This window comes from Danio rerio, chromosome 20 (genome assembly GCF_052040795.2).
Source record: "Danio rerio strain M-AB ecotype USA chromosome 20, GRCz13ab, whole genome shotgun sequence".
Lineage (NCBI taxonomy): Eukaryota > Metazoa > Chordata > Actinopteri > Cypriniformes > Danionidae > Danio > Danio rerio.
The window spans coordinates 42167571-42193670 of NC_141040.1; the positions used below are offsets into that span (position 1 = coordinate 42167571).

Sequence of the window (26100 nt, forward strand, 5' to 3'; positions counted from 1 at the left end):
CTGTATTTTGCACTGTCGTTGTATTTGTATAAATAAATCTGCTTTTACATCTGTATTTTGTACTGTCTGGAGCCAGCACCTAAGCTTTTCACTCATCATAGCACATGTGCTGCTGATGATGTGACAATAAAAGTGATTTGATTTGATTTGATTTGGTTGACCAGGTACATTTCAGAACACATACAAATTTTGTAGGCGTTTCAGTTTAAACATAATAAAGTGAATGTTTATCAGTTGCTTTTGCTTTTAAGGCCTGTGTAATCATTTTAAGCAAGTTTAAAGCTTTTGGGCGCAAGGCATTGTTACGTTTGTAGCTTTAACAGAGATTAATCATTATTATTTATTTGCACAATAAGGAATATACAGCTTTATTGTACATTTGATTATTTCTGTACCTGTATTCTTTTAGACTGCTTCATTTCTATATTTGCTCTACTTTATTTATCTCTGCTTGTAATTTGTTTATTATTTATATTTTATGCACTCCCTTACAAAATCATCCCAATCAATCACAAGTTATCTTGTGACAATTTGTCAAAAATGTAAACATTGCAATGTATGCATTTCCCAATATTGTGCAGCCCTAAAACACATTACTGTAAACATTTTATTTCATTTATTTGTATATACAGCATGTGTAACTCTGGGGTCAGGAAGTTATCAGAAGAAAACCCTGAATTATTATTTTTTTATGTGTTTTTTAAATTTAAATAAAGGTGTATGTTGTACAGTGCATTGTTAATTACAAAACTACTTAATAATGAGGAGGGAGTAACTCAAAGTTTGGGGGAGTAACTCGATATTTAAATGTATCACTTTCAAAAGTAACTTTTCCCAACACTTGTTACAAGTGAGGTATAGGTACCGTAGAAGTACATTGAAACTTGAAGCAGGTGAGCTACAGCAGCAGAAGATCAGACTGATGAAAAAGGTTGCCCTGTTCTGGTGAGATTATAGATTTTTTATACAACATTTATATGGTAGGGTCAGTAATTGATGTGAGCAATTATCAAGATATTATCAATGGATAAAGGATTATTTACACCATATACATTTTGCAAATCATCTCTGTATGATATGTAATCAAATACATTTGCCTAACAAATGTATGTACATTTGTACATTTTTCTGCCGTGGTCGGTTTGCCAAGTAGCTCCCTTTGTATGCTGCTCGAGTTCCAGTCAGGTGAAGCTCAGTTTCACAAAAGATGTAAAAGCAATGAAAAATCAAGGTAAAACTTTCTTCTGTTTGCTTTTGAAAACAATATAAGTTGGGTTCTGGGAAGAGCCTTCTCTTGGACATGTATGAGAAAGGCATGTATCTGAAACGCAATCAAATACACCCCAAGTAACAGATTTCAGATTCTCAAAAATGTAGACAGCGCCTTCTAGGAGATTTTTCATCTGAAACATGTAACGAAAGGTTAATGAAAGTGCAACATATTTTATGTTTCACAAAAAGGTAGACTGAGACATGTATTTGCAATAAGCTTGGTTGCGTAGTTGCCCTTTAGGAGTATAAAGATACCACCACAGTGACTGCTTTTTTTTGTACAGACAGTTTATTCCATTAGTTTGAATTCCATTTCTGTATAGAATTGATCGTAGCTTTTAGCATATTGACATGAAATCCTACACACGCCACTTGGAGAAGCAGCTTTATTCTGACATTATAACCTGCTTCTATTTCTCATTGCACAATCTGATCAGCCCTTTGTGTAGGAGGAATTCATTAACAAAACTTTACCTGGAATTGTCTATATGGTTGCTTAGCCTTGTGCACTGTCTGTAATGTCTGAACAAATCCCTATTTGCACAGCTTGGCTGCATTTATACTGCAAGAGCTGATATGCAGGTCCAATGCTTTGACGTATTTTTTCCTCTACTCTTTCTGGTTTTTACTCTTTAGTCAGCATTATTTGCCCATTTGCACTGTATAAGTATTTTTGTTAGGACTAAGAACATGCTTGTGACATTAGCTGTGAGTATTAAATTGCTTCATAAAAGCTCTTATAAATGTTCTTTTAGGCATGTTTTAAAACGCTTTATTTTTTGCCCCAAACAATAAAAGTCATACTTTATGCTTCTTTACACCATGTTCGACAGTTAATATTTAATGTACTAGTAAAATGTAGAATGTAAATTAGTATAAGAATGTAAAATGTCTGCACAATTTTGTGCATCTTGTGACAAATCAATAACACTGATGTATTTTCACAACAATAGGCCTATATAAACGCGATCATATTGACAACACAAAAAAAGTGCAACAGTCTAACAACCATATCATTTTTATAGTCATTTGATTTAATTTGATATTAACCTCACAAAAAAAGACTGGTGGACACAATGTTTTCAGCACAGGTCTATTCTTAGTTTAAAGTTGGAGATCACCATTTAAAGATCATTCTCAATGTTCAGTTGTGGCCTGTATTTATTTTTAATGTATTTGACTGCAATAAAGGTGTCAGAAATTTTAACCTGGTGCTATAAAATCAATCTGCTGCAGTTGACGCTATTGCTGTGTCGTTAATTTAACGTAAACGCATCAATCCTATGAAAAAAACTATTGAAATAATTTTTTATTTTCATTTTGCATGATGTTGTTCTTATAGGTTAAGGTTTCACTATTAACTACTGTTTTTATCTTGTGTGAATTATGGATAAACTGTGGTCATTCTAATAGTTTAATAAAACAATTTTGACTTTTGGAAATCACCAAGCGACCCCCTGTCATTGTCCTGCGACCCCCACTTTGGGAACCACTGTCTTAGACTAGCATTAAACAAAACAAATAAAACAATTGTCTCCTAAATGAAAAAGTCTATTCTGGTCTGGTATAACTTACCACTGAGAAAAGTCTCGGTCAATGTGCTTGTGACGGAAGTTTTAGTTGATCAACTTGTTTTTTTAATATTTCATCTTTAGACCCAGGCTTAAATTGATATAGTAAAATTACACCACCATTAGTAGCCTGCAGTGTTGTAAACTGCTGAGGATTTAGCAACCTTTTAAAAACTAAAATTCAGACATGGTGTTTAGGTTCTGACATGTGCTTCAAGTGGTAAACCTATAACAACAATCTGGGCCAATCAGAAAAGAGTAGACCCTCACAAAGGAGAATTTCAAAATCTTTGGCACCCTTTAAAAAATAATGTGATTATAAATTATGAGATGATTAGTTTTTGACATTGGATTTTTTTATTTAATTTCTTTATTTGGCCGGGACTGTGTACATTGATTAGCATTGCTGCAAATGCATCAGAATTAGCCAGAAGGCTATTTTTCATCTGTTGTCTCTGGACAGATGTTAAAATGCAACCCCCCCCCCCCCCCCCCCCCCCCCAATAAAGTTTAAAATCATTCAAGCATAATTAAGAAACACTAATAGAGACATCGTTAAATAGATATATTATGCATAAATATAAAATGCATATGAACAAAATAAACAAAAACACTAACATTATATAATGGAGATAAAGGATTGGGATAAATGACTTTTTATGAGCATTTCTTCAGGCTTTAGGAATTCTAAACCTGCGTCCTGATGGTAGCACTTCAAAAGCTGAGTAAAGGTGATGTGTATTATCTTTAAAAATCGCATTTGCTGTTTTTTCTATGAATGAGTCGAATAAAATCTACATCGAATGTTGTTTGTAACCAGTTATCTTATTTTTCTGATTGATAATTTGCGATACTTTCTTTTCCTGTTAAGAGTTGTGTTACCAAACCATGAAACAATATTATATGTGAGAACTCTCTCAATTAATGATCTATATGCCTTGTTTAAAATCTGTGGACTAACATTAAAACTTCTCAACTTGCGGAGGAGACTGAGGTGCTGACTTGCCTTCTTATAAACAGCCTTATAAAGCTTATTCGATCACAAATCAAAGTACTGTTAAGTTGTTTTGTGGTGTTTATTTGGTGTTATGCAAAGAACTGCACAACATTAACATTGTCACTGTCCCTTTTAGAAATGTGTTAGAAAGGGTTATCCAAGGCCAACTACAATTTATGGCGTCATTTTGTGCGTCTGTGTAAAGGGCTGTTTCATTGTCGCATGGATTTACCGTATCCGAACATTCCACTGACTAACTCACCTTGCTTTGTTTATTCGCTGTCGGCTTATTCTCCGAGTCAGTTCAGAACCACTTTACAACGTCACACAATAGTCAACAGACAAGAGATAAGCCTGGATCTCTCTCTCTCACACACACACACACACACACACACACACACACTGCTGCTTCTGGCTGCAGCTTCAAACACCTTGAATCTCTGATAGCGTTCCACAGATCCACCTCCGGAGCGTGCAGTCTGAGGTCAGCTTTACTCAGCCAGCTGGAACAGCTGTCCCGGCATTTGTTTCACCAGAGAAACACTGATCGCCTCAGATGTACCTCGCAGGTCCTGTCAGCTCTGTGCTGCTTCCCGGCGAGAAACATGCTGAGTGAGCGCCACACACACACACACACACACAACTTGTTTTACTTGAAATTTTACATTTTCAATGCAATAGCACATTGTATTTATGTTGAGCCTGTGCTTTTTTTAGTATTTTGTTATGGTTAGGGTTCAGATGTTATAGATCATTTTGTCCTTATCTGCTGTTTGTTGTAAGATGGGAGCTGTAGCATCTGCCTGCAAACTGGCACATGGAGACCTGTTTTTTAATTTATTTTTTGGTAACACTTTACAATGAGGTTCATTAGTTAATGCATTTACTAACATGAACTAATCATGAACAACACATGTAGAGCATTTATTAATCATAACTGAACATTTATTAATGCATTATTAACATTCAAGTCCATGCTTGTTAACATTAATGTTAATGCACCATGAGTTAACATGAACTAACACTGAACTACTGTATTTTCATTAACTAACATGAACAAAGACAGTAGTAAATGTATTGTTCATTGTTTGTTCATGTTAGTAAACGCATTAATTAACATTAACTAATGAACCTTATTGTAAAGCGTGACCTATTTTTTGTATGCTGGATTAGAGTTAACAGTGCAAGAGCAGGTTAAGGTTTTTATAGTTGCCCTAAAAGCATTCAGAAGTTTGGGGTTGGTTAGGCCTTTTAATGTTTTTGAAGTCACTTATGCTCAACAAGGAAATTATTTAACCCTGGCTCATTCTGAAAACGTACCTCTATATACATTTCTTGAGAGTGCCAAATACGTCGCATGAGCTGCGTTTTTTTTTGCAGTTTTTGTTTTCGCTTTTTGACGGAATGTTCGACTGACCCACCCTCCTTCTTCCCTAAACCCAACCAAGAGTGTTTTCAAAAGCACCGATTGCCCCACCCGCCCACTTCTCTAAATCCGACCGACAGTTTTAAAAAGCAATCCAGATAAGATAGGCCCTCGCCTGATTTTTACCACGTTTTCAGATTTTCCACATTTTCACACTGTTGTTTGCTTGTTTGTTTCATTGTTTTTCTTCTATTTTTGTCTTACCTGCTTTCTGGAACCGCTCTTCACTAGACTCGAACTCCGTTGTCGTGGTCAACTTCTCTCCGCGTCTCAAGTCCGCAGATGTACATATAGTGAGCTAACTGGACAAACTGGTAACTGTGAAAGCCGTCCAAATGGAGGTAAGCAGTCAGCTGGTGAGCACGAAAAGGAATGATGTCGTACCGCCTCGTAGCGTTCGTTTTAATGACGAAATGCAGCAATACGTTCTTCTGGATACATAACTTGTAATCTTCAGAAATGTATATTTACTATGTATGCGCTGCATTTTCCGAATTTGATTATTTGAATGCATTCTTATTGATTCTTAATAGCATTCTTAAAAATAAGAGTTAGTTAACTAATGAACTCTTATTGTGAGACCAAATAATATCGAACTCACATAGAACTTTTTTTTAAAAAACCCTTTTATTATTTTGTTTTTTGGGGTTACTTGTACCCATTTGGATTTTTGAATTATACATTTTGTTTTAATTTACAAGTAGGTTAAGGATTATGAATTTACAAATAAGTTTTATAATTAGGTGTAGCATATTCCTATTAAATACTGTTCATGGATTAGTTTTACCATGCATTTTTATGCAGTTCATTTATATATACAGATTAAAGTTAATTGTTTACTGTCAATTTATTATGATTTTTAGTGATGATTTTTACACGGAATTGCAGACTTTTTGACCCACAACATAAAAACTGTACATGAAGTTTGTACACAATAACGGTTCAACATCAGAGTAAATTATTACAAATTAGGATTAAGGAAAAACAAAATATCTTATTTTCCCGTGGGTTTCCTCCATGTGCTCCTGTTTTCCCCACAGTCCAAAGACATGCTGTACAGGTGAATTGAATAAGTTAAATTGGAAGGAGTGTATGTGTGTGGATAAGTGAGCATAGATGTTTCCCAGTACTGGGTTGCAGCTGGAAGGGCATCCGCTGTGTAAAACATATGCTGGATAAGTTGGTGGTTCATTCCGCTGTTGGCAACCCCTTATGAATAAAAGGACTAAGCCAAAGAAAAATGAATGAATGAATGTTTTTCTGCGACACATGAGGAAAACAGCTATAAAACACACTGACAATGGACCAAATGTGGATTTTAATAGAGGTTTTGGGCAATCACTTCAGGTTATTGTGTCATACGCCACTACATTTTATTCGCCCACCATTGTCAGGTGTGACACGAAGTTAATTTATGAGCGTGATTACTTTAGATTGAACAAACAGCCAAGCATCAAGCTGGTCAAACTGATTGCCAACTACTATCCTGCTGTCTATGATTGACAGCGTGTTTCAGACTGACTGAAAAATGGATGCTGACAGCTATTAGAAATCACTTCTGCACATCCGAAGGCTCTAATCAACATTATATTTGGCTTCTATCCAGCTGTTCTCCTCAGACAGATGTCTGCAGGCCTGGATGCTAGATTGAGTTTCTCCTTTGTGAACCCTGGACAAGGGAAAGTCAACGCAATTGACACTTTTGCTCCTAAAATGCACCATAGTGCTGTAATCCATTAACATCGTTATACAGTAAAGTCAAGGGTCACATTAGGGAGATCTTAAGGACGTGTTCATCTCAAACCAATCAATTTTCTCTAGGGAATCATCAGGAATCTTTTTTTAGTTCCTCACAGCCACTTTGTAATTGTTTTTGTGATCATTTAGCATCAATAGTCTTTTATCGATTATTATTACAACAATTTTTTTAATAACTTGATTTATTTGTCAGTTGCGTAATGCAGCGTTCTCTTCGTTATAAGATTTACTGCAATATTATTGCATTGTACAACTTGTTGCTTAGCAGATTGTTTTGTTCATTGCATATTGTTATTATACTTAGCTAAACTTAGCCATAACTACTCTAAAGCCTCAATTAATGAAATGCTAATTTTAAATAATCTGTTACTTAAAATTAAAAATAACTTAAACATGTAAAGAAAAAACAAACAAACAAACAAATACACACACACACACACACCCCTTAATGTTTTCAAAAAATTGTTATATTGCAGCCGTTTGCTAAAATCATTTTAAATTATTTAAGGTAATTTTTTCCCCATTAATGTACACACAGCACGCCATATTGACAGAAAAACGAAGAATTTGTGACATTTTTGCAGATTTATTGAAAAAGGAAAACTGAAATTTCACAGGGCAGCACGGTGGCACAGTGGGTACTGCTCTCACCTCAGCAAGAAGGTCGCTGGTTCGACCTTGGCTGGTGTAGTTAGCGTTTTTGTGTGGAGTTTGCATGTTCTCCCTGTGTTCGCGTGGGTTTCCTCAGGGTGTCGTAGTATGTGTGTGAATGGAAGTGTATGGGTGTTACCCAGTGCTGGGTTGCAGCTGGAAGGGCGGTGCGAAACATATGCTGGATGAGTTGGTGGTTCATTCCGGTGTGGTGACCCCTGATAAATAAAGGGACTAAGCTAAAAAGAAAATGAATAAATGAATGAAATATCACATGGTCCTAAGTATTCAGACCCTTTGCTCAGTAGTTAGTGGAAGCCCCCATTTGATCTAACACAGCCTTTTTGGAAAAGAAAGAAGTTTTTACACCTGGATTTGGGGATTGTCAGCTGTTCCTTTTTGCAGATCCTTTCCAGTTCTGTCAGGTTGGATGGTAACTGTTGATGGACAGCACTTTTCTAGAGTCTCTGCAGAGATGCTCAAATGGGTTTAAGTCAGGGCTCTGGCTGGGCCATTCAAGAACAGTCATGGAAATATAGAAATATATTTCTAAACTTTTTAAACTTTATTTAGTTTAAGATAAAACTAAAGCAGCTATAGTAACAAAAATAATTGAAAAAACAAACAAACAAAATGACAAAAATAATTGAATAAAATTAAAGGAATGTTGAAATTATTTTAACTGTTTAATGAAATGACTTTTGTAGATATTTATTTACATTAGTTTGAGGATAGTGTAATGTTTGCAAAACTGTGTTTGTGTGTGTGTGTGTGTGTGACAGAATGTAACAGGATAACTCATAACCCATAATTACATGACCAATGCACACACTTACATGTTCCAGACTCAATATATATGTCAAGTTATTAACCCTTTTGCTACAAAAAAATAAATAAATAAATACTCCATGATAAAATTAATTAATTTTCCTTTGGCTAAGTCCCTTTATTAATCAGGGGTCGCCACAGCGAAATAAACCGCCAACTTATCCAGCATATGTTTTACTCAGCAGATGTATTAACCCCTATACACACTCATTCACACACATACACTAAGGACAATTTAGTTTATTCAATTCTCCTGTACCGCATGTCTTTGGACTGTGCAAGAAACCGGAGCACCAGGAGGAAACCCACACCAACACGGGGAGAACACAGAAATGCCAACTGACCCAGCTGGGACTCGAACCAGCGACCTTCTTGCTGTGAGGTAACAATCCTAACCACTGAGCCCCTGTGCTGCCCCCATAATGAAAATTTAACACATAAACAAAAACAAAATGAACAAACTTTAAGCTGTTAAAGGATTTTTAATGGTGGTTAAGTGTTTTGCTGTGATTTTTACAGTGATTTCAATTACACTGGAACTGATTTTTTTTTTAGATAAAAAAAAAAGAGTCAAATTTAAACAACCTCAACACATTCATAATTTAGTTAACTATATCCTAATTGTTTTGCTTAATGATCATCAACCTAAGGAGGTTTATTTTACTTTTTTAAAATGGCACATAGTTTGGTATTAAACCTTTGACTCACTTTCTTCCAATTGCTTGCGTTTAACAACTGACAAATTTGGGGTGCTTACATTGTTAAAAATGGCTTGAGTGTTCAGCATGATAGTGTCTCATCATTAAATATATCTATTGCTTTTCAGCACATTGGACATTGTATTGATTTGAGAATTTAAAGCTTCACTCTGCCTTTGTAAGATTGCATTAAGTGCATTGGTCGGGTCTTATTCCGTATGAGGCTGACACGTATAAAAACAACTAGTGAATGAAAACGAACGGTGTTTCCTGTTTGAATTTGTGCCATGAGAGAATTCATATTGTTTTTTAATTTGACCTGAATATTAGAAAACATTTGAATGGCAGCGCTCATCTTTAGCTTGCATAAGGGACTCGACGGAAACCGAGGCGATGCATAAAATGTAACAAACTTCTAAACACAAATGTCGAAGTCACAAACGGAGTCTACGCTCTCTGTGTTTGTCCTATATTTTGCCGGAGCTTGGGGAGGCATGCCAGAAAGATCTGTGTTCCTCTGTAAGTGTGTATGAACATGTTCAAAGTTAATTTACATCTTTATCTCTACTTCTCTTTAAAATAATCAATCAGTGCTGCTCTATTTTCACTTCTGAAGCGCAGATATTCTGGCAGAGGCTGCAATCTTTCCTCCTTGTGATTTCATCTGTGGGATGTTCCCTATCAAAGCCAGCTATTCCTCAAACAAGCCTTCTATCCTTAATTTGATGCTGTTCCACATTTTGGCAGTGCGTGTGTGTGTGTGTGTGTATGTGTATGTGTGTGTGTCATTGCTCATGAAAGAAGTGACATGAGCACTGATCCCTGTTGCTTCATCTGTTTCATCATCTCCATTAATGTCAGGTTCAGATATGTCTTTTATAGAAGTGAATTTCACCCAATAGAGCAGCCATATCTTAGAAAACAGGATGTTTCTGGATCTTTTGAAATAAAAAAAAAGTTTCCTGTTGCATGTAGACATGCTCTGGCATTTGTAAAGCAAAGCTTTTTTTTCTCACCAACAGAGACTGGTTGTGGAGATTTATGCAGCAGAATTAATATTAATGTCACATCCATGAGCAGATTTACATATGACCACCTATATCAGCTCGCATTTGACATTCAGTGTAAAAAATAAAGGTCTTTTGTTGGCATCAAAGGTTACATGAAGAACCTTTACCATCTATTAAAATCTGTTCGGGCAACACGGTGGCGCAGTGGGTAGCACAATCGTCTCACAGCAAGACAGTCACTGGTTCGAGCCCAGCCGGGTCAGATGGCGTTTCTGTATGGAGTTTGCATGTTCTCCCCGTGTTTGTGTGGGTTTCCTCTGGGTGCTCCGCGGTTTCCCCCTCAAGTCCAAAGATGTAGTATAGGTTGTTGGTTAAGCTAAAAAGTTGTCTTCAGTGTATGCGTTTGAATGAGTGTATGGATGTTTCCCAGTGATGGGTTGCAGCTGGAAGGGCATCTGCTGCGTAAAACATATGCTGGATAAGTTGGCGGTTCATTCCGCTGTGGCGACCCTAGATTAATAAATGGACTGAGCCGAAAGAAAATGAAGGAAAAAAATTAATCTGTTCATACCACAAAAGGTTCTATATAGAGGGGAAAATAATCACTTAAAAGAACTGTGTTGTTGTAACGAAGTGGCTGACACAGAGGGATCCATTTGCAGTATTTTTATTAAAAACAGTTTAATAACAAATAGCACACAGATGTTGTGCGTGCGCAAACTTACATCAAACACAGTAGTATATCGTTGTTGGGCTGGCGGCAGGTAAACACAGAATGAGTATGCAGGCATGGGTCAGAGGCAGGCGGCTAGTATCAGAGTCGGTAAGGCAGGCTAGAGTTCAAGGCAGGCGGCGAGGATCAAAGTCGGAATTCAGGCTGAGGTACAAGGCAGGCAGCAGACAGGATTGGGTAAGTAAACAAAGCAAGATCACAACGGGAAAGCAGGCAAGGATGAGAACGCTCAGTAGTGTTAGCCGGGGCAGAACAAGACTGTGTGTGCTGCTTCTATGTGTGTGGAGAGTGATTGGGGAATGTGCTGCAGGTGTATGCCAATCAGTCTGTGAGGATGACGTAATGTCAATAGTCCGGTGATGATGACGTCTGCTGGCCAGCGAGGGGAATGACTGGGGCCGAGTCGGTGACAGTCGTATTTTAATATATTTAAAAATATAATTCTTGGCTAAGTTATTTAATTGTTAAAAAAGGTTATGCTGCTTAATTTCTATTTAAACTATTATAAACTTAGTTTAAACTTACAAAAAATTAGTAATATTTGATGAATAGAAATAGCTGATAAATGATAATGATAAATAAAAGTTTTGCAATTTTTATAATGACTTTGCTGCCAATTTTTGTGAATAAAGTATGTTTATTTATTTAACAACAGTTCTTTCTGGTTGGTCAAATCTGATTGCGTGAAAGCTGTGCATATTCTTCTCACTATAACAGCACTGTTCCAGTCTCATACGTGTCTCATTCCACCCACAGCAGTGTTGTTCTGTAGTTATTTAATTGTTTAGATTTTAAAGGAGCTGTATGCAAGTTTTTGACTCTTCTAAAGCATAAAAATTACCACAATATATTTGCAGATATTTAAGAAACATGCTAAGTAAACAGACTTGTTTAACTAAAAAAAAAAAATGCTGAAGTCAGTTATTCTGCTTTAAAAATGTGTACTACTTGCTGGAACGCTGTCTTTGTTTTAGTTTTAACCCACCCAATGCCAGTTTAGCCAATTATATTTCAGCACCTTGGGTTGCCTTCATGGAAAACAGCATATTTTATTCATTCAGTCAAAACTATTCTCAAAGCATGCGCCCGCGACCAAAAATGCGACCTCCGGTAGACAGTAACAGACCCGAAATGATACGCAGATTCAGAGTTCCACAAGAGGTGGTTATTAATTAGCAAATAATAAAAATATTATGAACGTAAATATTAGGTGAGCAGGCGAGCATCGCAACACCATGTTCTAACGACACACTATGTGAAGAAATACGCAGTGATGAGCAATTTGGCTGTTTGCACCAGACGAAACACGACAGAAATTTAAATACAGCCATTCAGAAGCACAGAATATGCACTCACTCATAAATTGGTAAGATTTATGATCTATTTAATACATATTAAATCTCTTTCACATTATTGCTGTTTTAAAACCAACTCAAGTAAAAAATAAGCCCGGTTGAAGTATACTTTGAGTTCAGATGAAATAAAATTTAAGCATTGCTGAAGTGCATTTTAAAACTAGTTAAAGTACATTTTAGGTCCAGTTGAAAAATATTCTAAGTTTCACATAATGTGTTATTACTATACTATACTATCCTATACTATACTGTACTGTACTGTATTTTACTGTACTATACTGTACTATACTATACTATACTATACTATACTATACTATACTATACTATACATTTGCAGAGTACTTCAAGACCTACTTTATTTCAAGAATAATCAACAAAATCATTCAGAAGAATGAATTTTAACTATATAAAAAATAGGCAGTAAAAGTACAATACAAACACAAATAACTGCACAGTTTTTGAATGCTTGAAAACTGTCATTTTCAACTTTCTCAATTGACAATTAACATATTATAACAGGGTGAAGTCAAATATCTTTAAATACAGGCTAAAGCACGTGCTCATTTGCAGTATTTAAAATATGGGTTACACTTTACAATAAGGTTCATTAGTTAATGCACTTACTAACATGAACTTATCATAACCAACACATGTACAGCATTTATTAATCATAATTGAACATTTACTAATGCATTATTAACATCCAAGGCCATGCTTGTTAACATTAGTTAATGCACCATGAGTTAACAATGAACTACTGTATTTTCATTAACTAAGGTCTATTAATATTAACAAATACAGTAGTAAATGTATTGTTCATTGTTTGTTCATGTTAGTAAATGCATTAATTAACATTAACTAATGAACCTTATTGTAAAGTGTGACCAAAATATGTTTCATTATGTCTAAAACAATTACAAATAACATACATATACTTTAAAAACACTCAAATTGGCACTTTGGTGTTTCACAATGTTATACATGTTACAAATTTTTTTAAGTATGTTTTGTGTGTATGTTCTCTGTAAATACATTAAAATGCTTTTTTTTACCAATGTAGTTGTAGTTTACTTTATAATAAATACATTAAAATGCAAACCAACACATTTAGAATGCACTTTAAGTAAATATGTTATTTGTGCTAATTGTGATTTTACCAAGCTATCTACATTTCAAATACATTTGTAATATATTTAAGAGCTTTTCTTTTTCACCTGGGTTCACTTTTTTCACCGCTGAAAAAACTGATACACATGTTTATCTGTTACATATTTCAGCATTATTTTGAGCCAGTCCTGGAAAACGGAGAAGCTGCTATTAAACGATGGGTCGCTGCCAACTATATTGTACCCGCCAGCAGTCCTACCTCCCGTAAGTAACCAGTTTCTTTTAAATATTTCCTCAGAGGCGGGCATTAAACATATAAATGTCATTTTAGCCTGACAGACGTGCGAGTAACTGAAATGACACAGTGACCCGAACCATTACAGTAACTCATCAGCACAGCGAAAGCCAGCAAATAATGCAAAACGCCAGTCACCGACACTTAGACTTATCTGGAGGAACTTAATAACAAGGCTTCGCAGCAATAAGCTCTTAGGGCTGTCAGTGCAGTATCACAATAGGCTGATGAAATGGCTTAATCAACCCCCTTCCAACCATTCATCTGAATCCTTCAGTATTATCCCACCTCGGCAGAAAAACACGCCATGGTTCCATGCGAGCAGCAGATACAGAGAGAGAGATGATTAGCGTCTTATCCTGGCTGAACACTAGCTTTTACCCAGACTGCCTTGCTCTTCCTGTTGACACGCGTGCTGTAGTCATCCATCCTGGCTCAAGTGATTCAGTACAGTGCCATATCCAATACTGCTGTGATCTGTTGTTGTAAAACATTTGTATTCGCTCTTTTTGGTGTCACTACAACAACTTTTTTTTATCAGCGTGTAGAAATATATTTTCTTGTCTCAAGCTGTCTTGTCTTTGTTGTACAAGCCACTCTTAAAAAAGAATATATAAATGTCCTGTAAATGTGATGCTTCAATTCTGCAATTCATTTTTTTGGAAAAAAATATTGTGCAATAGTGAAAACATTGCAATTTATAATATCTATAAATAATATAATAATGTTTTAAAATGTCATTTATTCCTGCAAATACAAAGCTTGCTAAAATATTTCAGAAATAGTTTGAAAACTTATGATTTGATGCTCAAAACCCTTTTATTATGTTGGCTTGATATGGAATCGTTATACTGTAACGGATGACAATGGACGTGAGGGTCCACATGCAGTTTATTTAAAGAGATGTCATGCATGTTACGAACCCCAGTTTTTTAAGGCTCGTCTAGGGAAGGGGTTAGCAACATAAAAGGACACAGAAACCAGAATTACAATTCTCTATTTATTTAGAGACCAGAAGATACGTGTCCTATCTAATTAAGGTGGCAACAGAAATATAAATCATTAATCAAACAATAACCAAGTCAAAGCAATTGCTTTGACTAACAAACAAAAACATATATTATAAAGAAAATATTGATAAAAAAAAACATAGATCAAAGAAACGGCACAACACCAGCATGGCTCCTCAGCAGCGGCTGCACAAGACGCGCACAGAAGTTCGGACCTTCTTCATCAGGGCAAGATACGGAGAGATTCTCAGCAAGTACGGGTCATACTCTCCAAAGAGAGACAAGATCGCGAGGATCAGTCAGACGCGCTGGAAATCAAGAGCCACCCCGACACACACTCAGCTTCCGCTTATAAAGGCGACAAGTTGAATTAGCGGCAGGTGCAAGGCGGAGCCAGCCTCAAAGAAAAGAAAAGAAATTGCAATTAATAAAACAATCTCCACCACAACACAAATCACGAAAATAATAATAAAGGAAGGCTAAATAAAGAATAAACCGTGACATGCAGGCAATGGTACGGTGGCCGAAAGAAAACACATGCAATTACACAAAAACGGCAGCAGAAAGATTAAGAAAGATCTTCATCCGTTTGACAGCACACATGCTGCAAATCCTCACTACGCAAACACAATTTTAACAAACACGCTGCATTTTCTCACAGCACAAACAAATCAGTAAAACTTTCAGCATTTTCTCACAATGCAAACAATTTACGAAAACATGCTACATTTTCTCACGACACTCGTTAAAACATCGTAACACAACTGAAATATTTTAAAGGGACCCAAAAACGTGACGGACTGCGTCTATTGCTCAGTGAAGTTGTAGGTGATCTTTTTGAAGTTTTGAGTTTTTTATTTGTTTATTTTAACATGTTATACTATACTTTACATTAAACTGCAACGCCATTTCACAAAAGATGAGTTAAGATGTCGTTCTTCTATCCTACAAGTATGCTATGAGGATAAACAACCAATACCTTAAGTATGGTGAGAATGAATGAATGACAGCTTTTAAAAGTGTCTGAGAGGCATCCTCTTTTTGCCCAGTAGGTCTACCTTGTGTTTTATTTGCTAATTTAATCTATTTTTTAAAAGATAAATATAATGTATAAAATTATACATAATTTGTATTACTTTATAATACAAGTAAGTCTACAAGCTGTTTATATTAATGGACAATGCACAGATATTGATGTTTCACAATGTTTTTACACTACATTATTTGAACCGGCGACGCAGTGGCGCAGTTCGCCTCACAGCAAGAAGGTCGATGGGTCGCTGGTTCGATCCTCGGCTCAGTTGGTGTTTCTGTGTGGAGTTTGCATGTTCTCCCTGCGTTCGCATGGGTTTCCTCCGGGTACTCCGGTTTCCCCCACAGTCCAAAGACATGCGGTACATGTGAATTGGGTAGGCTAAGTTGTCCGTAGTGTATGAGTGTGTGTGTGTGTATGTGTGGATGTTTCCCAGAGATGGGTTGTGGCTGGAAGGCCATCCGCTGCGTAAAAACTTGCTGGACTTGGTTCAAACCGCTGTGGCGACCCCACATTATTAAAGGGACTAAGCCGACAAGAAAATGAATGAATGAATTATTTGAACCAAGCTTAGTTGCATTATGTAACCCGGCATGTGACACTGACAACAGGGGTGAGGGTCCACATGCAGGTTTATTAGAATGGTCAGGCAAGCAGTGGTCAATACAGGAGCAAACAGATGTGTGAGGGCAATCCAGAATCGTAGTCAATAGGCAGGCAGTTGGTCAGAGACAGGCAGCAAACAGGATTAAACAAACAAAACAAAGCAATGGTTTAAAAACATAGCAAAGGCAGACCAAGGAAAACGCGTTGTAGTGTCACTTAACAGCTTACAATTCTTGGCAATGGAAGTGAGTGTGTGTGCTGCTTAAATAGTGTGTGTAATCAGTCTTTGACATGAATGAGGAATGAGGAAGCATGTGTGTGTGTTTGTAAGCAAAGTGCATGTATGAAACTGTAGTAAAGAAATGGCAGATTTGTAGTCCACAAGTATTGTGAGTGAGATCCAGCGTTCTTAAGAGTTACGATCGCTGGTGATCGTAAAGCATTACATTTTGCATTAAATCTAAATCCCAAATATCAGAAATGACAACAGATTGTTAAGATTTAATTCATGTCAGTTTTAATGTTATTAATGCACTTACTTTACAAATTTCATTCATTCATTTTCCTTCAGCTTTTCCCCCGGATTATCACAGCGCAATGAACTGCCACTTACTTGGCAGATTTATATATTTTTAATTTTAGGTGACTTGTGTAATGTGTTTTATGTTTGGTAAAATAATTTCTAATGGCATCTTTATATTCAACTAGTTACACTGTCTTGTTCCAATAGGTGGATTTAGAGGGTTTTGCATAAAAAGCAGAAGTGGGTTTAGCTAGTTTGGACACAAAAGAAAATCTACCATGTTAAAAAACAAAGAATTGTCTAAAGTTACTTTTTTAAAGAAAAAAATAAAATAAAATAAATAAATAAAATAATATATATATATATATATATATATATATATATATATATATATATATATATATATATATATATATATATATATATTATTTACTAGCTAATAACCTTTTTGTTACATAAAAATAATACATCTAAACTTAATCAGAGGAGCCTGATAGAAAATACTCATTTGCAAGAAAAGAGGTCTGATGGATTTAGAGGTTTTTGCATCTGAACTCTTCACATGTCTATAGATCAGTGGTTCCCAACCTGGGGTCCGCGCACCCCTAAGGGGGGCGCCAGAGTTCACAAGGGGGGCGCGGGAGAGGATAAGTGTTGAGGTAGAAAAAGGCATAAAAATGCTCCACTATAATATAGGCTGTACAATTAATCGAAAATCCGATTTCGATTTCAAACGACTATAAAAAAGCATTAATCGAGATAAACGATTATTGCATCATATACCGCCACATTTTCAGTTGTACACGTGTTGCTCTTAAAAGCGCGAACGAGCGCGTGCTTATGTGTGTGTGCAGCAAGCACACTCAGTCAGAATCATGCGGTCGGTCAGCATTCGCTCATTCGCACTCTGAGACGAGCAGAGGAGCGCAGACATCTAAAGTCATTAACGTGAGCATTTTAATGGTCAAATAGGTGTCACAACGCGGTGTTTAGTGATTATTTATATTAACCCTCATTTGTGTAATAAACAAGTTGAGAATCAAAAGACACGTGAAAGAGAAACCAAAGAGACAGCGAGAAATATTCCTGCTGCCGCCTGTTTCTATGATTATAAATCAAACAACTAGAAAATCCCTCACTAGTCTTGACTGAAGGACTGCTGTAGCTAAAGTGTTTTTCTTACCGTGAAGATGCTTAAATCACAGTTTGTTTAATATTTTTATTATATTGTATTTATTTCTCTTTCCTTTGCACGGTGGAAAATAACTGTATGTATACACTTGAAGTCAGAATTATTAGCCCTCCTGAATATTAGCAACCCTTTTCCTCCCAATTTCTGTTTCATGTGTAAGAATTGAAATATTACAAATATTCTGATATCTTTGACAATTCAAAACATGAGCTGAAAACAGAGACTGGTGACTTCACAACCCACCAGGGAGGAATGCGGGAAAAAACAGTTCCTGCTGCATTTGCATCTGACTATGCTGAGACTCAGCTTCATCCCCCAACTCACGCATATGGTCATTTCAATGTTTGAATGTTTTAGATTAACCAAACTGACTTTAATTATCATGTTTGATATCATTTGAAATGTCTCAGTGCGATTGGTACAATGGTCTCATTCTCTCAGAAATAGACATAATCAGAACAATAAATATATAACTTCAGGCATCTTTTGATCCACTGTGAGGGGTGTGACACTAAGTGTGAATGCCTTTTGTTATACATTCACACCCCCTTCCTTGAGGGAATTCTTGGATTATTTAATGTAAGGCCTAAGAAGGACTCAGGGCGATTCTGCCTACCCAGATCAGCCCATAACGTGGAGCTTAAGCTCCACGTTATGTAAAATTTACACGTTATGTAAAAAGTCAGGAATGCATCTTTTAATCTTGGATTTATCTTTGATAATTTGATGTTTTGTATTGATCGTTTATGAATTGACTGATTGAATTGGCATAATACATTTACCTGACTAATAAATTGTTATGTTTTGAACTATTCAAACCTCGTGTTATTATCACTGATAAATGTTGTTGTCCATAGCACTACAAGCCACTGTACAGGTTAGTAACGGACTAAAACATGTTAGACGGAGCAGCGTGGCACGCTATTCAATGTTGTTAGAGATCCGACTAACAAATTGGCATTATTTCATGTATACTTGGACTGTAAAAGGCCAACTATTTAGAACAACAAAATATTGTTGAAACTACTTTAAATGTGGATATTTAGGCCTTCATCTACAATAGTGTAATCCTGCGCGATTATTATTAAAATACTTTGTCTTGATTAAGTAGATAACAGATCTATGGGGACCACATAAAAATCTCCTAAATTGAGTAAGTAGGGTTCTGCCTTTTTAGGAGAGTGGTTAATCGCCTCTGTTTAATGACCAAGACTGACAAGCTTGTATTAAGAGATTGTATACCCGGCCGGTGCAAGACTCGAGATGCTATCGGAATCTGAGTAAATGAAAATAAGGTATAATAACAAATCAAAAGAATATTCAATCATAATCTAAAATAATGTGAAAGGAAACAAAATAATCTTATCAATGTTTTATAATTGGAGTCAGATAAAACGAGGATAAACATATTAATATTCTAAACCATCTCATACTAAAATTGGAGTCAGATATGAGTTAAGTTTAATATAAATCAACATTGTGCACTGGAAAGGCCGAACATGCAGTGAACCTTCATCCACCATTGGATACCGTCATTGGACCAACTGGCTGGACCCTACAAAATGGTGACCCATCTCCGTGATCTCCCAACTCAGGCGAGTTACGTCTTTCCAGCACAAAATGGATTTATATCAACCAAGAGGTTTAGATCTTCTATTCTATCTTCAGCTGCTGTGGTAAGTCAATTCTTCTTTGCCTATTAGAAATGTTGAGGGAAAGCTGGACGCACCCTATATAAACACATTGATAGAATGAGTCGGAAATGCTCAAAAATGTTAGACCGGAATGCGTTATCCGGTGGGGTTGAGAATTAGACAAAACCACTTTGATTATCAGGGACATGATAGCAGCAGTATAGATAAATGCCATCCCTTGCTCTGAAATCTCTTTGTCTGCTAGGCAGCAAGAGTTGAAGCTTAAAATTGGAATAACATCATCCAAATTATATTCTGGGACTCAGTGGAGAGTCATAAATTAGATCCTAAAAGTTTAAATCAAAAACTATCCATTGTTTTAAATCTACTGTTTTATAAAAAAGAGAAAAATGGAAAAAAGGAAAACAGGAAAAAAATGGTTTAAGATTTAAAAACAATTGTAAACTTTTAAATTGGATTAATAACAACAGTCTGTTTAAGGCATTTGCATGTGAAAAATAAAGGTGAGCAGAACAGAATGATTTAATTGCAAAAAGACAAATAAGCTCTAATGAAAACTCTGCCTTTACAAATCAGAAATTTGCCATTTAAAGTTAATGGTGATAAATTCAAATATGATGCTGATCAACTACACTGTAATCCCGAATAAGTTGACAAAACTCAAAAAAATTTGAGGCAATCAGTTATGTCAAATTTTTTAAGTTATGAAATTATCTATTTTAAGTGAACAGAAACATTCAACTAACTTAAAATACCCAAGTTACTCAACTTATACATTTTAATTGCAATTAACTTAATTATTTTAATTTTTCCAAACTTTAAATACTTAGTCACCCAGCTCATACATTTTAATACCAATTAACTTAATTGCTTTAATTTCTTTCAACTTTAAATACTTAAATCACCCAGCTGATAGCATTTTTTACTCATTAAGGTTAATTAAGATAAACGAATTTTAAGGATTTAAGTTAATAGAGCTCAATTCAATTAATTAGTTACAGCATTAGGGTTTACAGTGTAAAATATCCACTATACTTTAATTTAATCTCAAAACAGACTAAATATAAAAGAAATTCTAAGATTTTAACTTTAAATCAGCCCTTAGACCTCCTGATGGCTCAAACCTTTTCATATTCAAATGTCCTGACAGAGAGCAGAGAAATCTCACCTCAGTGATAATAAGATGCTCAGAATGTGTTTGCTGTATTTGCATAAAACAATAACATTATTCCATTTGGCCACAAGCCTTTGCTGACCCTTTTGTTCTCCATGCAACTTACAAGCAAACACAACCCTGATCACAAGATAAAAGCATTAAGCTAAATGCACTGTTGTTCTAAAAACACTCTCCAGAGACCAGATATAATTAAATTTTAATATTTACTATTTTAATATAATATAATTACATTAGGAATAAACAATAATGAACATTATATTATAATCGCCAATCATGGCACTAAAGACCAAGGGTGAAACATTCACCTTGAGGAGGTTTGCTTTCTTTATGCTTAATGAAAACACTGACAGAACTACTATAGCATAACTGATTGTAAACCAATAAAATCCTCGCTGAAAAACACCACCTACAATTAAAATTTGATCAGAGAATTAAACTCACCATAAAAATAATGAAAGGGGGATGGATATGATAACATTCAGAGTTACCAAAGTTTTTATGGGTCAAAAGATCTAACCTGTGAGTCACACCATAAAATGACAACCGTTAAGCAGAGAACACCAAAAGGGTGAAATGATTTCTGCCAACAGATCTGACTGTTATTGAGAGCAAAAAAATGAACTATGGGTATCGGCCCATTAGATTGTGAACTGAAATTAATGAAAAATCATTGATTGATTCAGAAAAATGTCCCCAGCGGAACTGGGAGATAATGCTCAGAATACAGCAGACTGTGTAAACAGGTGTTACACACTCACAATATGCTGAAATCAACAACAGCAATTCACATCTGACCAGCAACATCATGTGGCTTCCAGAATTAATATTGCAAGATGATGCATTAACATTAATTCCACATGATTGAATTTGAAACTGATGAAAATTCTAAAAATGGTTCTCTCTGCTTTTGTTCTCATCTTAGGCGGACCAATAACAAAGAACACTCCAGATCCGGTCCACATCAAACAAATACAAATGAGGGCAACAAAAGGTTAGGCCATAACCTGAGGCCAAAAGTCTCCCATCTTGCATCTCAAAGCAAGAACCCCTGTGGTGCTAACACCTCACCTGCAGTGAGTCCTCTGAAAAAGCCTTTGATCAGTCATCAGAATAACAATTATCCACAGCTGATCTTATCAATGGATTCAGCATTCTAGGAGGCTATGTGATTTCACAAAACATCTTTCTTCAACAAAGATGTAAATTTACATGTTAAATGAAACAGAGACACAAAAAGATCTCATAGTTAAAATCTTCCCAAATTGTTTAATAGCAATGGGACTAAAACCCTGGTTACCTAGAGGCAAAAATAAACTTCAATGCATTATCCTTGCAAGAACAATAGCAAAAGACTCTATTGTTAAGAATCCTGGTGGCATTTTTAAATTTGTTTTTATACTATACACATGTTAAACCACATGTCCTGTATGAAAATGGAATTAACTATGTTGAAATTCATGATATTTGTTTCTTTGATCTCCAAAAGTAGAAAACTCTGCTATCCCCTGTATAGCTGCAGTTTGAACTACAAACAGGAGTATAGAGTGTGATAATTAAGCTCCACGTTATGTAAAATTTACACGTTATGTAAAAAGTCAGGAATGCATCTTTTAATCTTGGATTTATCTTTGATAATTTGATGTTTTGTATTGATCGTTTATGAATTGACTGATTGAATTGGCATAATACATTTACCTGACTAATAAATTGTTATGTTTTGAACTATTCAAACCTCGTGTTATTATCACTGATAAATGTTGTTGTCCATAGCACTACAAGCCACTGTACAGGTTAGTAACGGACTAAAACATGTTAGACGGAGCAGCGTGGCACGCTATTCAATGTTGTTAGAGATCCGACTAACAAATTGGCATTATTTCATGTATACTTGGACTGTAAAAGGCCAACTATTTAGAACAACAAAATATTGTTGAAACTACTTTAAATGTGGATATTTAGGCCTTCATCTACAATAGTGTAATCCTGCGCGATTATTATTAAAATACTTTGTCTTGATTAAGTAGATAACAGATCTATGGGGACCACATAAAAATCTCCTAAATTGAGTAAGTAGGGTTCTGCCTTTTTAGGAGAGTGGTTAATCGCCTCTGTTTAATGACCAAGACTGACAAGCTTGTATTAAGAGATTGTATACCCGGCCGGTGCAAGACTCGAGATGCTATCGGAATCTGAGTAAATGAAAATAAGGTATAATAACAAATCAAAAGAATATTCAATCATAATCTAAAATAATGTGAAAGGAAACAAAATAATCTTATCAATGTTTTATAATTGGAGTCAGATAAAACGAGGATAAACATATTAATATTCTAAACCATCTCATACTAAAATTGGAGTCAGATATGAGTTAAGTTTAATATAAATCAACATTGTGCACTGGAAAGGCCGAACATGCAGTGAACCTTCATCCACCATTGGATACCGTCATTGGACCAACTGGCTGGACCCTACACATGGAAAGAAGTTTTTTTTTTTTTTTCTGAACATAATAGTTTTAATATCTCATTTCTAATAACGGATTTCTTTTATCTTTGCTATGATGACAGTACATAATATTTTACTAGATATTTTTAAAAATACAAGCATTCAGATTAAAGTGCAGTTCAAAGGCTTAATTAGGGTAATAAGGTAAGTCATTGTATAACAGTAGTTTCTTCTGAAGACAATCAAAAATATTTATTGCTTAAGGGGGCTAATAATATTGACCTTAAATTAAATATTTAAACCTGCTTTTATTCTAGCTAAAATAAAACAAATTAGCCTAGAAGAAAAATATTATAGGAAATACTTTTAAAATTCCTTGCTCTGTTAAACATAATTTGGGAAATATTTATATAAAAAAAATTCTCAGGAGCGCTAATAATTTTGACTTTAACTGATAATCGTTTTGAATAATCGTGATTACAATTATGACCAAAATAATCGTGATTATGATTTTTCCCAAAATCGAGCAGCCCTACTATTCTATATTTATTTTTAAGTACCAAAAAAAAAAAAATATATATATAATATATATATCAAAACACATGCTTAAAATTCCAACATAATAGTAAAAATAATAAATAATTATTTAAATTTTGCTCACTCACGCAATGTGCTTGTCAACGTGTCGTAAAGGCAAAATCAAAACAAAATCGGCAGAGAGACGTAGATGCAGTGATTCTTCAGAGGCGAAGAAAAAGATTAAACAGTATGACAGCCTACCTAAATTTTGGTTTTATTGAAGGCCAAGACAAGTTAAAACTGATTAATTTATATTTTCTATACATATTATATATTAATATTACACAACCACACACATACAGTATATATATATATATATATATATATATATATATATATATATATAGTACATATGTGTGTTCGTGAGTGTGTATTTTAATGGTGGGGGGGCTCCAATGTTTGTATATGCTCATGGGGGGGCCCCTAAGAAAAAGGTTGGGAACCACTGCTATAGATAACCCCAATAATCACCCGAAGTTATATTTAAAAATAAAACCTCTAATTAAATAACACTAGGAACTTACACTAAGGTACCGGTTTTATTTATAATGTTTACTCCACAAATCTAAAAGCATTATTGCGCTAAATAATCTTTCATTAATATTATGAATGTCTGTCAAAAATGGGAAAAAGACAATTCAAAAGACAACTATAAAACTATTATGTGCTTTAAACCTGCAATGTAAGTTTTTTTAAAGCATTTTCCCCTCTTCAAAATCATCCTGCATTACAGAAATTGTGTCCTAATTGAAGAATCCCCTACATACATTCATCGAAGTATAACAGGATTATGATTGGAGCGACTTTAGCAAACTGCATGCATACGCAGGCTAAGCGGTGTGCTTTATCAGCTTGTCAAAAGTGTGAAGCGCAGGTAATGTTCCCCCGCAATATCTTATTATCCTACTCCAAATTGAAGTTTCATTAAAAAAGGCCCAATGGGTACTCGCTTCAGTGGCTGCAGATTTTCAAAGTCTGCCCACCTACAAGCAGGCAGTTTAATCAAAGTTAAATCAAGGAAAAATGAAATCTTATCAGCGCCTCATTTCTCTGTCTCCCCTGTCCTTAAATCAGTCAGAGATCCCAGGGCATCACGGCTTTGTTCTGAACTGGCGGTTTGATGCGAGTTTTAATTTAAGCTTTAGCAGATGTTTTTTTTCTGCTTTGTGAGAAAGAAAAAGGGTGAATATACTGCCACAGGTATTTCGATGTTAGCTGGATTTTGGGGTGAAAAGAACAGGTGCAAAAGCAAAAATAAATACAAGGGGGAAGTAAGAAATATTAATTTATTTATTGGTAAATCTTGCTTTCAGCTAAGTGAAATTTGTGGAAGGCATGAAAAGGAATACTGAAGTTTAAAAAAATTCATAATTAAAATGTATTTTTTATTTATCATTTAAATAGTATTATTTAGTATTGGTATTGGTATTGGTAGTAGTGGTGGTGTTTAGACACTTACAATTTAATATTAGAATATTTACAATAGGTAACAGTAATAATAGTACTAATTCTAATGTTAATCACATATTTTGGTTATATCTAAATAATTTATATATTACAATATCTTTTTATCATATTTCTATTATAAATTGTCTTACAATATTACAATACAATAGAAGACTCCACATTGATCTATAGAATGCATGCATACAAGTTCAAGGATTAGCTAAACTTGTTTGCTTAAAGAGCCCATATTATACATGAAATAGGGTCATATCTTGGTTGTAAGGGTCTCCAACAACAGTCTAATATGCATGCACGGTCAAAAAACACTTTCATGGTCTTATAATCTGCATTTATTTTTACCTAATTATTCCAGCGACTCCTGTATGAATCGTCCAGTGATTCATTTGTTCCCAAACCCCTCCTTAGCGCGAAGCTAATCTGCGCTGATTGGACCGATGACAGTCTGTTGCGATTGGTCGACTGCCTTCAGTGAGAGAGTGAAATGCCCAACAGCTAATTAGCAATATAAAAGCAATATAAAAGTAATCACAGTTCATACACGCTCGATAGTGTAGGCATGGATTTTAGCTGCCAGTGGGTCAATGTAAATACAGACGATGGACTTGAAAATACAGACGACTAACTGTTTTATTGAGCAAAAACTCCAAAAACTGTTGAGGAGATCTTCTAGCTTGTCTCACTCTGCTCTTTTCACAGAAACACACACACACAC

The 26100-nt window shown here is 35.2% G+C and overlaps 1 protein-coding gene across 2 annotated transcripts in view; it reads left to right on the top strand.

Moving 5' to 3' along the window:
- The window catches only part of LOC147832293 (uncharacterized), a 112122-nt gene that overhangs the window by 28550 nt on the left and 57472 nt on the right, over positions 1–26100 (top strand). Inside the window, exon 2 of one of the 2 annotated variants that reach the window (XR_015518735.1) lies at positions 13577–13670. The exons of the other annotated variant lie outside the window; for it this stretch is intronic. The gene's annotated coding sequence lies outside the window, so the exon portion shown is untranslated. The remainder of the gene's footprint in view (positions 1–13576; positions 13671–26100) is intronic. 2 annotated transcript variants of the gene reach the window in all.